Source organism: Triticum aestivum, chromosome 6A, assembly GCF_018294505.1.
Source record: "Triticum aestivum cultivar Chinese Spring chromosome 6A, IWGSC CS RefSeq v2.1, whole genome shotgun sequence".
Taxonomy (NCBI): domain Eukaryota; kingdom Viridiplantae; phylum Streptophyta; class Magnoliopsida; order Poales; family Poaceae; genus Triticum; species Triticum aestivum.
This window is the reverse complement of record NC_057809.1, coordinates 10,057,650-10,073,597: the sequence shown is the minus strand read 5'-3', so window position 1 is coordinate 10,073,597 and position 15,948 is coordinate 10,057,650. Positions and strand designations below refer to the sequence as shown.

General features: G+C 49.2%; 1 pseudogene across 1 annotated transcript; it reads left to right on the top strand.

Moving 5' to 3' along the window:
* The first annotated feature begins 1,873 nt into the window (after positions 1-1,873).
* On the top strand, positions 1,874-15,301 carry LOC123131636 (7-deoxyloganetin glucosyltransferase-like; annotated as a pseudogene). Its single transcript, XR_006464255.1, has 5 exons — positions 1,874-1,941; positions 2,582-2,809; positions 6,599-6,900; positions 7,442-7,469; positions 13,898-15,301. The product of XR_006464255.1 is annotated as a 7-deoxyloganetin glucosyltransferase-like (transcript).
* Positions 15,302-15,948: the final 647 nt, after the last annotated feature.

Genomic DNA, 15,948 nt, shown 5'->3' with positions numbered 1-15,948 from the left:
CCGCCCGATTGTGTTAGGTCAGCCCATAGGAACACTTTGGAGCAACAACCGGGCTAGACCCATAGCAAGATCCCCTCCGTGTAGACCCGACGCGTCTGTTTCCCCCTCCAGGTGCCGGCGGCGGCGCCGTCCGTGGGGGGGGGGCACACCCCGGACACGCGTGCCGGGCGTTTGCAACCGCCACAACACTTCCAGACTTGTGAGAGGCCGCCTACGCAAGATTTGGCGGCATGCTAGCCCCCGGAGGCCGCCGGCCATAGCCGTAGACGCGCGAAGGGCAATCCGCGTATAGGGAATTTTTCGGATACTTCTCCATCACCAAAAATTATGAAAAAATACCATCGTTCCTATAGCACATGTGCCCACGTTGTGCAAAAAAACTCATGATTTTATCGCGCTCCGAGTATTTAATAATATTCACGCCGCATCGTTACCGCAGAACGTCTACTACCGTGTCATCGCCGTCCGTGAGGGGGGGCCACGCCCCGGAGACGCGTGCCGCCTCTTCGGACATGCCACCACACCACCCCGCATGTATGAGGGGCCAATGCGACGCTCCGGTGGCATTGCTACCCCCTCAGGGCCCCCGTCCTGCCTAATCCTGGAGCGGTTGACCACGAGATCTAGACCTTTGACTTTTCAGGGACGGGCTTTGAACAGTGGACCTCTCCACCCGGTTGTGTCAGGTCAGCTCAGAGGGTCACCTGAGAGCAACATCCGGGCCAAACCGACAGCTACATCCCCTCCGTGTAGACCCGATGCGTCCGTTTTCCCCCTCCAGGTGCCGGCGGCGCCGTCCGTTAGGGGGGGCACGCCTCGGAGATGCGTGCCGCCTCTTCGAACATGCCACAACACCACCCGGTTGTGGTAGGTCATCCCATGGAAACACTTGAGAGCTACGTCCCCTCCGTATAGACCCGATGCGGCTGTTTCCGCCCTCCGGATGCTGGCGGCGGCGCCGTCCGTGAGGGGGGCACACCGCGGACGTGAGGGGGTCACACTCGGGAGACGGGTGCCGGGCATTTGCAACCGCCACTCAACTTCTATCGCATAGCTGTTTTTGATTTTAATAAAATTTAAGGATCTATATTCAAAAGAACATGACAGCATATTATTAATGTGCTCGAAAAAAATACAAACTATATATATATATATATTCATAATCTATGGAAAAAATTACAAACTACATATATATTCATATAATACATAAAAAAGTATGAACACATATTTTTTAAAAAGCATAAAAACATATGCAAAAAAAGTATGTAAAAAAGCATTAAAACATATGCAAAAAAAAGTATGTAAAAAAATAGCTATGCCGACGGCATAGATACGGCAAAGTTCTGGCGGGCGCCGTGCCGCGGATCGGTGACGTGGCAGATATGCCGACGGCTGCCGTCGGTATACCTACGCCGCGGATCGGTGACGTGGCATGCGGAGATATGCCGACGGCCGCCCGTCCCGACCGTCGGCATAGGTTTGACGGCGTTAGCCGCTAGTCACGGGCGGGGTCGCCGGGCCCACAGTTATACCGATGGCTGATTTATGCCGACGGCTGCTGTCGGCATGTCTGCGGCTAGGTCGACGGCCGTTCTGTGCCGACGGCGGCCGTTAGCATAGATCCACGTAACCCGACGGCCAGTGTAAGCCGACGGCCAGGACTGGGCTGTCGGCATATCTCAAACTAGGCCGACAGCAGCCGTAGGCATAGGTTTGGCCGTCAGCGTATGCCCGTTTTCCGGTAGTGGTCGGCGCGTTGGGTCGTCATTTTTGTCCGCGTAAACCCAAATGGACACAGACGGACGAAATGAATCGCCCCATTGAAGTTGCTCTTAGTTCCGTGTTGGGCACTAGATCACCTGAAGGACCGACCATGCCCTCGCCAGTCATGACGGGCAGGCACAACATCAACTCGTCCCTGCAGTTCAACAGTTTTTACAGGTGGGGCCGAGCTTTTTCGGCCAACCTGTAGCAAGTTCAAACCGAAATGGGCGAATCAAGCGGATGCCTGCGAGAGATTTGGAATGGAACTCCCTGAAACCGCACTAAAACCAGGGCGTAGCACAATCTTGGGATTTCTGAGTGTTTTGCCGGTTATTTTGCAGCATGCCCATCTGACGGCCTCCCTGGAACCTGCCTGTGCGGAAGTTTTCTAAAAAAAATACTACAAAAAATAATTTTGGATTCAAGCTCCGGTAAGTCAACTTGGTTTGAGACTCTCGCCTTCTCAGATTGGGCGCCTCGCCTCGCTCCCCGGTGTCAATTTCCGCTGCAGATCCATCGTCTCCACGCTGGAGTACTGCCTGCCCCTCTTCGGGTCCTCCGAGAACTTCCTTCGAGCCCTCAGGACTGGCTCCGTTCTCGGGTGCGACCTCGACCGGGTGGTTAAGCCCAATGTTGCCTTCCTGCAGGAGTGCGGGCTAGGTGGTTGCGATATTGCCAAGTTCTATGTATTTAGGCCATCGCCGCTCAGCATCAGCACGGAACGCATCCGGACAGCAGTGGCGTGCGTCGATGGTCTTGGTGTACCCCGTGGATCTCCGATGTTCAGGCATGCGTTACAAGCTGTTGCATTCCTCAGCGAGGAGAAGATCGCCGCCAAAGTGGAGCACTTGAAGAAGACGTTCAGGTGGTCTGATGCCGAGGTGGGCATTGCTTTGTCCAAGCTTGCGCCTGTGCTGACGAGGTCTAACCAGATGCTGGAGAGCAAGTCAGAGTTCCTCATTTCCGAGGTGGGGTTTGAGCCAGCATACATTGCTCATCATCCGGCATTGCTCACGTACAGCCTGGAGGGCCGGATCATACCCCGGTACTATGTTGTAAAGTTTCTTAAGGAAAATGGACTGCTGGATCACAACCGGAGCTACTATACTGCATTCATTGTGATGGAGAAAGTATTCGTGGAGAAGTACATATGCCCTCACAAGGAAGTTGCACCATACCTTGCTGAAGACTATGATGCCGCTTGCAGAGGGGAAGTGCCGACTAGATTCAAATTTACATGAAAATTGGTAACAGTACGGCACAGCAATTTTTTTACATTCCGTGTTATGCTATTAATCCCTGATTTGGTGTTCTTGGCCTAGCTGAATTGTAGTTGTCTGCTATTGATAATCTATTGTATGTTTGTTACATGCTGATTTGATGGTGCTAGTCTAGGATGAAATTGGCAATTTGATTTGAGAGTATTGGTATGCTCATTATGACATTCAATTAGAGAAGAAAGCATCGTACTACTAGCTTGTGCACTCTAAGGTCGCATTGACATACATATTGGATTTACGGGAATCTTTGTGAATGGCTGCTGCAGCCACGGATACCCTCCCTTTCCACCTGGAGATAGGAGCCATGTCAGAAAAAGCAATTCAAAGTACTAAGCACTCTCTGACACATATCCCCACAACATTACATTTGAAATGGATGGTGTCCAAAGTGGAGCAGTGGTTCCGTGGAGCCAAATGTCATCTCTTCGTCGCCTATTTAGTTAAATCTAAGTCTAGATATTGCATAACTATAGAATCTTGCAGAACTTAGAACGTAGGAATAGTATACATGTTGTGTACCTCAAATTAGGACCCAAGCTGTGGTGGGGATGTGCATATTTGTCTGTTCCTGATGTTAGGCTTTAGAAGTTGGAAGAAATGAGATCTCAGCTGTGTGCTTGCAGTAACACAAAGGAGATGGGTCCATGCTATTAATCGCAAAGAGATTTGCTTTGAAATGAACATCTGTTGTGTGTCCCTTCTTTGGTGCCTAGCTTGTGGAATTATAGGAGCATACTGATTTTCTGAATGTAGACGACGCGTTCTTTCTTTCAGAAGATGTGCTGAAACTGGATGCAGATGCATGGTGTTCCCTTCTTGTTCTTCCAGGAGATCGATGAAGCAGGGTGCTCGGACTCTGCTATCATATATGTGATTCTGAAGGTATTTGTGGACTTGACGCCTTGCGTGAAGAAGCTCCTACTTTTGTCCTTTTGGATTTTGCAATTTCAGTAAACCTTCTTTCTAGTAATCTGAATCAGAATCAGAATCAGATCTGATTAGTTAACTCTGAATCTTTCAGCCACCAAGTGAAGATATCTATAGTAACTGCTTAAATGTGTAGCCATGTTTGTTTTACTCGAATCAGAGCTGCAAAATAAACAAGAATCTTACAACAAAGTTGGTCACTAATGCTAATACGGGAAGAACGTGCTATTTTGTATTCAGCAAATGCTTCAAGTATCATTGATGAGTACATTTGCACACTCTATCTCTATGTTCTCGATGTCCATTGTAGTTTGCAATGCAATACTCAATCTTTCTTTCAGTGAATAAATCTACATTATTGTTATGTCATTATTTATGCTCAGCAAATGGCTAGAGTATGTACTCTCGGTTTAGCATGGTATCCATTCTACCTAGATTGATCTCAGGTGTTACACTAACATTTGTAGTCTATGCTATTTGCTATATCAAACCAGAGTTACTTTAGGCATTAACAAATGCAAACTGGTTTCCATTGTATGGGATTTATTTTTTAGTGTTGAAAAATATATCTTCAGAACTATGCCGAGCTTCTACTACTGACCGTTATGAAAGAACATGCTAATGCTGGATATTATATTTTTTTCCATACACTCCCAAGATGGGATATATTACTCGATGTGATGCATTATCAGCTATATAAAGTTTTCTGTCATGAGAGCAGATTGCTAGATCTATTCTGCATATTTTTCAGTTTGTTGTGCATGCTATCTTTTGCTTCATGGTTTGTGTGCTTCAGAACTCGTGTTTTTATTCAGGCATGGATGTGCTTCATAACCCAATACTCCCCCTCACAATTTGTTAGCTTATGAGATGACAACGAAATTGTATCTTTGTTGCTTCTTCTCTGCAAAATTTCGGATCTTTAAAAATTTAGGAAATGAACTATTAATAATTTAATACTTTAGAATACATATTAATAATTTAGGAGTCCTATTGAAGAAATATGTTGTAGGCCTGGTTGAGATGTGATTTACATTTTCCTGTCACAGATCGTCCTCTGATGCTATATTAGCAGTCTTGTAATCTGCGGCCTGAATTCCAGATCGTTAACTCTTAAATGATTACCAAGAGTGGCAGATGGGCAGAACCTATCCTATCAAATTGCTATCCTGAGCTTCTCTCTCCTGATGTCTTGATTTGCCCCAAATATATTTGCAGGGTTGCATCATTTTTGTGTGATGTCGGCAAACCATTTGTGTTCTTCGGTATTGCATTAGAAACGATGCCCTACCTGTACTTGTGTCCATGCTTCATCTTCATGTAGTCATGTTATTTGCTTCCTGCAGTTTCTGGATCGATCGTCTTGGAAATTCTCCATGCTTGCTTCCAGCTGCTAATCTAGTGAGGCAAAGCAAACATCTCATTTGGTTTGATCTGCATATTCTATCAACATGGAAACAAAATTATATGTTGGTTTAACATCAGCAACTGCAGGCTCTAGCACCGTAGCTCTGCCAACCAAGATGACCATCGCGGATGAGCTCGAAGTTGATGTCTGAGCCCTAGCCTTTTGCTTCTCCACGTTAACGTAGAGGAGGCATCTGGCACTCCAGATCAGGAACTCGACGAGCTATTTATTGGGTGCCCCAGTGACAGATCCTCGTGTCGTCTTCAGCTCCAGCCATTGTAGCGGCTGGCGAGGAGTAGATCGTCTTGGAAATGCCCGATGGACCCCAGTAAAACCCAGGAAGAAAGCACTCGAATTGTTGAAGAAGTATGAAAACGCCATGATGTGTGGGAACATAAATGGCGGTGTATCTTTTGAAATCATGCCGCCTTGGTGCAGTGAAATCATGCATGAGCCCTTTGTGCAGTATAGCTGGCCAAACGGGCCGTGCTAACTGGGCCGGCCCGGTAGCACGCAGGAATGGCACGGCCCAGGCACGGCATGGCCTGAGCTAAACGGGCTAGGCCCGGCACGCGGCACACCATGGGCCAGCCTGGGCCTGGAGGCTGGGCACATGGGCTGGCACGGCACGGCCCGTTTATTTTTTTTTCAGTTTTTTTATGTATATGACCTAAATTACAGCCCAATAGGCCTAAAATACAGCCTAACAGGCTAAAAATCAGATGGGCTAGCGTGCTAAACTTACCACGGGCCGGCCCGTTTAATAATCAGGCCGTGCCTGGGCCAGAGAGAAATGCCCGTGGGCCGGCACGGCACGGCCGGGCTATTAAACGCGCCACGGTGGGCCGTGCCGGGCCAGGCACGATTAGCACGGGCTGGGCCGGGCCGTGCCGGGCCGGCCCGTTTGGCCAGGTCTGTGGTGCAGTACGAGATAAGCCCTCAATGATTCAATTCTGTCTGCAGGGCTTCCCGTTTCTTCCTGGCTGAGGTTCATTAACTAAGTTTACACAAGGGCTTTCGACCACTCGGCGGCAACGGAAATGACCTTGAGAATAGCAGATTATTTGCTGGCAAACAAAACTGTGATGATATTCTCAAGGTTGTTGTTCTTGGAGAGTACAACGACTTTCTTCATTGCTCCCCGTGACGACACCTGCTACAGGTCCAATCCTTGTGCTTCTTCTTGGTCGCGCCATGGAAATATGCGCACATCAGCGAGCATGGCCACAGGTCCGGGCCGGCGTGAAGCTCGGTGCGGACCGGCAGTCCTCATGGTCCTGGCGACGTCCAGTCACTGCCATGTGGGCCCAGGACATCAGAGAGGTGGTCGGAGTAGCAGCACGGTGGCCGAAGCCAGAGAAGAAGCATCTGATGCGCGGCGACGCGAGAGAAAGGCACGGGAGAGAGAGGGAGCAGCATGGCGCGACGCAGAGGCGTGTTGGCGCGAGGGAGAGGCGCGGCGAGGGGACGACGACGAGAGGCAGAGGCGCGGTGGCACGAGGTTGTGCCAGGGATAGGGAGGTGAGGAAGAGGGGCGGCACAGGGGAGGAAGAGGGGCGGCGCGTGCGAGGAAGAGGACGGCAGCGGTAGTTCGCTAGGTCACGCACGCACGATATGTGTTTGGGCTCTTCTGATTAGCTTTAATTGGGCTAGGCCTTCGGTCCTCCGAGCTGGACCGAGCTTTAACCGGACCGGACCGACCGAATTTCGGTCTCGTTTTTACGGACCGGACCGACCATATTATCTAACGAGCCAGGACTGTATGGTCCGGTCCATAACAGGCCGCGGTCTGGGCCAGAAGCCCGCTCGTCTCGTCCACCCTGAAACACAAGTGAGGTTGATGGTGGTGCTACTCGAGCACCTGGTCTCGAGCTCCGGGGTGAAGCCTAAGGTCTGACCCAAATTCGTTATATCTGGCAATAATGATGTTTTTACGTCGTTACCTTATTGAAGGTGTTGTTTGGATATGCTCAGACTGGCTCTTCGGGGTGAAAACGTAGATTTTGCCTTAGGTGGTTAGATCTGGTAACGACGATGCTTGTGCATCGCTTCCTTTTTGAAGGTGGTACCGTCGAAGAACCTCGTCGCCAGTGCGATGTCATGAGATGGTTGGTGTGGATATGGTCATTGCCATAGTTTGCCCATTGCAGATCTGATCATCTTTCGGCCTTTTCCCCTCTCGCCTATGCATAACTTTGGTTTTGTATGACTTTGCTATATGTTGGCCTTTTTGTGTGTGCGTGTGTTGATGTTGACTGTGTGCATACAAACTATGCAGAGGCCGGGTGTGTGTTTATTCTGTTCGTATCCTCTTGATGCTCCATTTTGATCCAATAAAATCGACCCTTTATAAAAACACAATTTAGCTACATGACACTTGCAACAAAAAAACACAATTTAGCTATATGCTCCTCGAGCTTGCACCCGCTCGACCCTTTTTTATTGTTCGTTCTGAGGTGGATTCGAACCACTCTCTTTGTTTGGATTTCGAGTCCCAAAGGCCCGGCGAAAGAGGATTTTCAGTCCTATGCTCGCTGCCAGCCAGAACGGGATTTTTCCACTTCACACCCACACAATCACGATTTGATGAAATAGCTACGTTTTTTTCTTATTTGATTCGGATACTGTCAAACTACTATCCATCTTTCTCTTTAGTTTTCTCTTTTTTTGCTCCTCAACCTACCTCCATTAGAAAAGGAATGGACAGGGTCTGCATTGGATAGCAAATACTCCTACCAAGTTTAGGCATGGTGCATGTGTGTTTGCACTCGGCAACGGCAAAAAAATTCTTACTTTTAATTTCTACTCCCTCCGTCTCATAATGCACATGTTTTTTTACATTACACTCTCTTGAAATAGGCTCTTATCCTACTTTATAAATAAAGCAACGGTCCATACAACCAACATCCGATCACCACCTAAATAATGATGGTTGGGGCCACAGCACAATCAAGCCCAAGAAAACATGAGAGAAATAAGGGGGAAAATCCACCTGGTGGAAGCCACCAAGCGGCACTAAGAGGATGATAATCAACGCGCTGAAGCCACTAGAGCATCCATCATGAGGCCAAGCCGATCGCGATCACGCTGCCTCGAGAGCGGGTGCTAGTGCTGCAGGAAAGCAAGGAATTTGAAGGAGTCAGACGCCTTCCTCGGAAAGATCTTCTCAATCACCATCTTATTACAAGTCGTTCAAAGAGTCCAGGTCATCGCTGCAAAAATAAGACAAAGTATGCTGGGTTGACTAGACTGCTGGATAACCTATACTAGAGGAACTCCACTAGGTTTAGGGACTCCCAGTCAGGTCCCAATGCCTCGCGGACGAACGTCCACAACACTCGTGCCGCGGTACAGGAGAAAAGGATATGCGTCCTAGTCTCCGGTACCGCACACAGGGGGCATAAGCCATTGCCAGGGCCATGCCGCTTAAGTACCTCAGTCCCCGAGGGGAGGCGGTCGCGAAGTAATTGCCAGAAGAAAATCTTAATCTTTAGTGGTAATGGGGCTTTCCACAACGGAGACAACCATGGGGTGGTAGGGGAGGCATAGGGCGTGATACACCGTGCTCACTAAAGATTCCACCGACAGCGCCAACCGCCAAGACACAGTGTTTGGATAGTCCGGCAACACCGGTGGTAAGGCGGCCTGTAATCTAGTCCAGTCGTCATTCTCGTCCTATCCAAAGGAATGCCGGAACCGAATGTTCCATTGTCCCCTCGAAATGTCGCAGAGACAAGAATAGACGGGTCCACACAGATCGAGAACAGGCCAGGTAAGCACGTGTGCAGAGGCTCGGTACCCAACCAGGGATCCAGCCAAAATTGGACCCGTCCCCATTTCCTATGGAGTAGGAGATCCCTAAACTGATGTCCTTCATAATCTTTTGGATAGAGCACCAAAATTGCGATCTGCCCTGCCAGGAGCATGCCAGGGAGGCTCACCCCTAAGGTATTTTGCCTGAATGAGTTGTATCCATAGTCCTCACTCTCCTCGTAGGATCCGCCAGACCCATCGCAACATGAGCGCAACATTCATGCGGCAGGAGGCAGAGATGCCAAGGCCACCACAATCCTTAGGCATACATATGTCTGCCCACTTTACCATGTGATACTTTTGGCGGCCATTCGCATCCTGCCAGAAGAACCTCGCGAGATCCTTTTCGAAGGCACTATGAACACCTTCTGGTAAGATATACAACCCCATCATGTACATGGGGAGGCTCGCTAGGTTAGAGCTAATAAGGACCAATTTACTCCCTTTGGAAATAAACTGCCCATGCCAGGGCTCGTCCCGAGATGCCACTCGTCCCACCAGAGGGTCAAAGGCACTCATCAGAATCTTCGAGTCGGCCATCGGTATTCCCAAGTATGTAATGGGGAATTAGGCTAGTCTGCAATTGAGGTTGTCCGCAATCCGTTGTTGTTCCTCTACGGGGAATCCTACGATGATGACCTCGCTCTTGTCAAAGTTGATCTTTAGTCCTAACATAGCCTTAAAGCATAAGAGTAGGAACTTAAGATTCACAATGTCCAGGTCGGATCCCTCCACCATAATCATGGTGTCATCGGCATATTGGAGGTGGGTGACCCCTCCTCCCGGGATCAGGTGACCCACTACCCCCAATAGGTGACCTGCCGTCCTAGCTTTATCCAAAATTCCTGCTAATGCATCCACAACGAGGTTGAAGAGAAGAGGGGATATCAGATCCCCTTGATTCACTCCCGCTGAGTACGTAAAGAATGGTCCCACCTCACTATTTATGTTAATTGATGACCCACAAGTATAAGGGATAAATTGTAGCTCTTTTCGATAAGTAAGAGTGTCGAACCCAACGAGGGAGAAGAAGGAAATGACAAGTGGTTTTCAACAAGGTAATGTCAGCAAGTGCTGAAATTGTAAGTAGCAGGGTAGTTTGATAGCAAGGTAATTTGTAACGAGCAAGTAATGATACTAGTAGCAAAAGTGCAGCAAGATAGCTTAATCCTTTTGAGGAAAAGGACAGGCCAAAACAGTCTCTTATACTAAGCAAAGCATTCTTGAGGGTACACGGGAATTTCATCTAGTCACTTTCATCATGTTGGTTCGATTTGTGTTCGCTACTTTGATAATTTGATATGTGGGTGGACCGGTGCTTAGGTGATGTTCTGACTTGAACTAACCTCCTACTTGTGATTAACCCTCACGCAAGCATCCGCAACTACGAGAAAAGTATTAAGAATAAATTCTAACCATAGCATTAAACTTTTGGATCCAATCGGCCCTTACGGAATAGCGCATAAACTGTGGTTTAAGCTTCTGCCACTCTCGCAAACCCATCATCTAATTGCTACTCCATAATGCATTTCCTTTGGCCCAAATATGGTGAAGTGTCAAGTAGTCGACGTTCACATGACACCACCAAGGGAATCACAACATACATACTATCAAAATATCGAACACATATCAATTTCACATGATTATTTGCAACATGATTTCTCCCGTGACCTCAAGAACAAAAGTAACTACTCACAAGTGATAAACATGCTCAAGATCAGAGGGGTATTAAATAGCATAATAGATCCGAACATATAATCTTCCACCAACTAAACCATATAGTAATCAACTACAAGATGTAATCAACACTACTAGTCACCCACAAGCACCAATCTATAGTTCCGATAACAAGATTGAACACAGATGAACTAGGGTTTGAGATGAGATGGTGATGTTGAAGATATTGATAGAGATAGCCCTCCCCAAGATGGGAGAGTTGCTGGTGATGATGATGGCGATGATTACCCCCTCCGGGGGGGAAGTTCCCCGGCGGAATCGCTCCGCCGGAGGGCAAAAGTGCTCATGCCCAAGTTCTGCCTCGAGACGGCGGCGCTACGTCCTGAAAGTCCTCTCCCTATTTTTTCTAGATCAAAATTACTTATATACTAGAAGATGGGCACCAGAGATGGGCCTGGGTGAGCACGACCCACCAGGGCGCGCCTGGGCTCCCTGGCGCGCCCAGGTGGGTTGTGCCCACCTGGTGGGCCTCCTCTTGTACTTATTTGCTCCAATATTCATCATATATTCCATAAAAATTCTTCGTGAAGTTTCATCTGGTTTGGAGTTGTGCAGAATAGGTAGCCTGACGTAGCTTTTCCAGGTCCAGATTTCCAGCTGCCAGAATTCTCCCTCTTTGTGTGTACCTTACAAATTATGAGAGAAAAGGCATTAGAATTACTCCAAAAAAGCATTATTATGCATAAAAACATCATAAATAACAGTAGAAAAACATGATGCAAAATGGACGTATCATTAATCACAGTCTTTCTAGACCGGACCAACTGCATAATCCAGTTGCACCATCTGTCTTCAAAGCCCTAGCGCTCCTAAACTAATCGCAAGAAGTTCCAATCCAACCGATCATAGGCTTTCTGGAAATCCAGCTTGAGGATGACGCCCTTATGGTCGTGTGTCCGCACCTCATGGACAATCTCGTGAAGGGCCATGATCCCATCATGAATCCGTCGTCCCTTCAAGAATGTCGACTGGAGGGGGTGGTCCAGTCGCGCAGACTTTGAAGAAAGTGCGCTCGAGCACGTTGATGACCGTGACAGGCCTGAAGTGCCTAATGTCCGTCGCCCCAACTATTTTGGGGACCAGGATAATGACTGTAAAGTTTATTTGCGCCATGTCAAATATTCCAACATGAAATTCGTGGAATACCGACATGGTCACAGGTTTAAGGACATTCCAGAATTTATAGAAGAAGGCAACCGAAAGACCGTCAGGACCCGATGTCGACCCCGCCTTCATAGAGGCGATCGCCCTACCCACCTCTTACGATGAAAATGGGGTAGTAAGTCCCGCATTCTGAATGTCGGAAACCCTGTTCGCCATCAACCAGAAATTTCCCGCCAAAGAAACCCCACCATGGGGTTCCGCCGTGAAGAGCCCCTTAAAGGAGTAAATGTGAGACCTAATCTCACCCGGATGCTCTAGGAGGGTATCTCCCTCCCAGAGGCACGGGATAGCGCACTTCTGGCGCCTTCCATTAGCTATTGCCTGGAAGTAGGCGGTGTTAGAATCACCTTGGAGGAGCCATTTCTGGCCCCCTCTGTTGCCGGAACAATTCCTCTTCCTTGAAAATCTCCACCGGGGAGGATTCAAGGGAGTACCGCTGCAACCAATCGTCGGACGATAGACCGACTGAATCAGCAGCTACGTCTAGGGCCTTAATCTGATCTAGCAAGGCCCCTTTACGGGCCCTCAGATCAGCACCCATGTTGGCGCCCCAACCCCGCATAAACTGGCGGGAGATCTTAGAGCAATGATGCTAGATATCTGTAGCACAGAATACCCGCGGCGGGTTGGCTGCTGCTTGAACCCGACGAGGCCTTACCATTTCAAAGAACCCCAGCTGTAGCAGCCATGACGGTTCGAAATGGAAGCGCCTGGACCACGGCGGGGGCCCTTCCCCTGACGAGAACAACATGAGAACATGATCGGAACCAATCCTAGTGACCGCTCTCAGAAAGCACAGTGGGAACATAATCTCCCACTGGATAGTTACCAGGACCTGATCCAACACACTCCGGATAGCGTCCACCTGTTTACTGGTCCATGTGAACCTAGCCTCTACACGGGCTATCTCACGTAGGGCCATATCCGCTATGCAATCATTGAACACACGCATCCGGAGCCGGTCAATATTAGGAGAGCTCTTCTCAGCCTCCTGAGGGATAAGGTTGAAATCCCCAGCGACTACGACCGGCATAGTGCAGCGTTCTACCTTATCTTTCAGCTCGGCCAAGAAGTCCGCCAACCGCCAGTGAATAGCCGGGCCATAGACAATGATCACCTCCCAGCTGAGGTTCACACGTCAGTCGATAATGGACATACTGAGGAAAAATTCTCCTCGGTCCATATCCTCCACCGAAATAGAGTAGTGTCTAAAATAGAGTAGTATTACATACTAACGCACCTAGCATTTGGAGCGAGTAATAGATCCACCCCGGCCGCCCGACATGTCCATGTGGAGCTTAATTTCACTGAAAGTTTCCATCCTCGATCCAAGGTTATACGACAAATAAAGAAACAACACGTCCCAATCGGTCGACGTAATCACTTGCGTATGTCCTTCATACCACGACACCAATTCAAAGACCTAGTCAGTATGTTTGCCCATCGCCTGCCACCTATAAATAATGTATGGTATAATGGTAAGATGGGCAGAGCCATGCCATGCCAACGCATAGCATCATCATCAGCAGCAAGACACTAGCTACTGGCCACAATAGCCCATTGCCGTCTCCGCCGGAAATGGCTTCCTCTCCGGCACCGGCGGGCGAGAAAGCACACGCCGTGTGCCTGCCGGCGGCCGCGCAGGGGCACATCATCCCCATGCTCGACGTGGCCAAGATGCTCCACGCCCGCGGCTTCCACGTCACCTTCGTCAACACCGAGTACAACCACGCCCGCCTCGTCCGCGCGCGGGGCGCGGCCGCGGTGGCCGGCGTCCCGGGGTTCCGCTTCGCCACCATTCCAGACGGCCTGCCGCCGTCGAACGACGATGTCACGCAGGACGTCACGTCGCTGTGTAAGTCCCTCACGGAGACCTGCCTCGGGCCCTTCCGCCGCCTCCTCGCGGAGCTCAATGACCCAGCCACTGGCCACCCGCCCGTGACTTGCCTCGTCGCCGACATCATTATGGACTTCTCCATGGAAGCGGCCAGGGAGCTCGGCCTCCCCTATGTCCAGCTGTGGACGTCCAGCGCCGTCAGTTATGTCGGTGTCCGCCACTACCGGCTCCTCTTCGACCGTGGCCTCGCACCGATCAAAGACATCAAGCAGCTGACAAATGAGTACCTTGACACGCCGGTGGATGACGTGCCGGGCATGCAGAACATGAGGTTCAGGGACTTCCCGACCTTCATACGCAGCCCGGCCTCGGACGACTACATGCTGCATTTCGCGCTCGGCATTGCGGAGCGCGCGGTCGGCGCGTCGGCGATGATCGTCAATACCTTCGACGACCTTGAGGGAGAGGCGGTGGCGGCCATGGAGGCGCTCGGCCTGCCCAAGGTCTACACCATCGGCCCGCTCCATCTGCTGGCGCCGAGCTCAAGCATCAGCATGAGCCTGTGGAAGCAGGAGGAGGAGTGCCTTCCATGGCTCGACGGCAAAGAGGTCGGCTCAGTCATGTACGTCAACTTCGGCAGCATCACCGTTATGACCAACGAGCAGCTCCTGGAGTTCGCGTGGGGGCTGGCCAAGAGCGGCAATCATTTTCTCTGGATCATCCGTCCCGACCTCGTCAAGGGCGACACCGCAGTGCTCCCCCCGGAGTTCTCGGCCGAGACGGTGGAGCGTGGGCTCGTGGCCTCCTGGTGCCCGCAGCAGCAGGTGCTGAACCACCCGGCCGTGGGCGCGTTCCTGACGCACAGCGGCTGGAACTCGACGCTGGAGAGCATATGCGGCGGCGTGCCCGTCATCAGCTGGCCATTCTTCGCGGACCAGCAGACCAACTGCCGGTACCAGTGCAAGGAATGGGGAGTCGGCATGGAGATCGACACCGACGTCCGGCGCGACGCCGTCGCAGACCTTATCACTGAGCTCATGGAGGGGGAGAATGGAAAGGTGATGAAGAAGAAGGCACAGGAGTGGAGGGAGAAAGCGGTGAGGGCGACCAAGCCCGGCGGCTCGTCTCACCGCAACTTTGATGCGTTGATTCACGACGTGCTTGCTCCTAGCCGCTCTGGGTAGTGTACCTGCTTTAAGTTTTTTTTTTCTGAATCCCTTCTTTTACGGTGGAGGCCGGTTTTGAGAATATTTCGATAATCTCAGCAAATTAGTACCCAATAAAATCAAATATATTTTGAATTGACAATGTGCCAAAATAAATGTAATTGATCCGTGGTTTTGCAATTAGTAGTGCCCGCTCACTTCATTACTCCCCAGATGTCGATTCTAAGCTGGTACCTCGCACTTGCACATGGACGAAACGATTTGAATAACCCGAAAAACTTTTAAAATGTGAATATTTTTTGTACATACAAACAAAATATCAAAAATGAAGAAATTTTTCTAAAGCTTTGAAGATTTTTTAAACACGATTTTTTTTGTAAAAGTGAACAATTTTTAAAACTTCAGTTTTTTTTTAAATGCAAAATAAAATAAAATATGAAATAAATTTTGACAATTAAAAGAAACAAAAAAGAGGAAACAAAAAAGAGGAAACAAAAAATAAGAAAATAAAAAACAAAAATAAGAAAAAGAAATAGAAAAAAACAGTCCAGGAATCTTCTAAAATGTTCCCTAACCCAGTAAAACCGGGCTGGGAAGCTCTAGAAGGTTCCCAAAACCGGAACTTCCAAGGTCACGTACTGCAGGAGATGGCTGGCAAATTTTTTTAACATCAGACTACTCTTTATTGCAATGTGATCATCATATTATCTTTTACAAGATTATTAATGATCTCTACGGATGGATCTTTCATCCACCCCCCACGCACCTTACTTCTAATTAGTTTGGCTAAATCATGGGCATCACAATTAGTCTCTCTAGGAGCACGCTAAAAAATAATATGCAGGAAATCAC